General features: G+C 43.2%; 1 non-coding gene across 1 annotated transcript; it reads left to right on the top strand.

Moving 5' to 3' along the window:
* The first annotated feature begins 241 nt into the window (after window positions 1-241).
* LOC141709846 (small nucleolar RNA R71) lies at window positions 242-348 on the top strand. The gene has a single exon (XR_012570402.1). It is a non-coding gene; the product is annotated as a small nucleolar RNA R71 (small nucleolar RNA).
* The last annotated feature ends 711 nt before the right edge of the window (window positions 349-1,059 follow it).

Below are 1,059 nucleotides of genomic sequence, written 5' to 3'. Positions count from 1 at the left end.
CAGCGCTTGGAGCTGCGCTGCAATAGCTGTAGCTGCATCAACTTCCAGAATACCTGCTACCTTCCCAGGCATCATCCTTTGAGTTGGGTTTTGATGCTCGTTTGCAGCCATAGTTTCAATGAGATTATAGGCCTCAGTATAGCTTTTGGCCCACAAGGCACCTCTTGCAGCTGCATCAAGCATGGGCCGAGATTGGGCCCCCAAACCATTGTAGAACCCAGTGATCACCATGCAGTCAGGCATACCATGATGTGGACACTTTCTCAACATCTCCTTATAACGCTCCCAAGCTTCAAACATAAAGTCTGTTGGTTGCTGCGCAAACTAAGTAAGAGCACTCCTCATAGCTGCAGTCTTGGCCATTGGATAGAACTTCACCATAAACTTTTGTGCAAGATCTTCCCAAGTAGTGATGGAACCAGCTGGTAAAGAATGTAACCTATCCTTAGCTTTATCCCTCAGAGAGAATTGGAAAAGCCTCAACTTGATAGCCTCATCAGTAACACCATTATATTTGAAAGTAATGCAGATCTCGACAAAATTCCTGATATGCATGTTGGGATCTTCGGTCGCAGCACCTCCGAAAGAAACAGAATTCTACACCATCTGAATAATGACCGGCTTGATTTTAAAAGTATTAGCCTGAATAACTGAATGAATGATGCTTGACTGAATGTCATCAAATTTAGGCCGAGAAAAGTCCATAAGAGCTAGATCTGCTGGAACTGTACGATCACCCATGATTACCGGTTCTTTCTTTTCACTCTCTTTATCCTAATCTTCAAAATCTAACTTCTCCGAAATGTCAAGAAGTGAATCTGTCTCCTCAGCCATATCTAGAGTCCTCTTGCGAGTGCGAGAACGTGTTTGCATATACGCTCGCTAGAGTACCTGAAACACAACCGGAAATAATAAGTAACAAGTCTTAATCAATGAGTCCTAATGACCACTGATGGCAAGTACATAAACTAAACAAATTAATACCGAGTCCCCGGCAGCGGTGCCAAAAACTTGTTAGGCACAAAGCATGCGCTAATAATTCATGCAAGTATACGCGTT

Source organism: Apium graveolens, chromosome 2, assembly GCF_009905375.1.
Source record: "Apium graveolens cultivar Ventura chromosome 2, ASM990537v1, whole genome shotgun sequence".
NCBI lineage: Eukaryota > Viridiplantae > Streptophyta > Magnoliopsida > Apiales > Apiaceae > Apium > Apium graveolens.
This window is presented reverse-complemented; position numbering and strand designations above follow the sequence as displayed.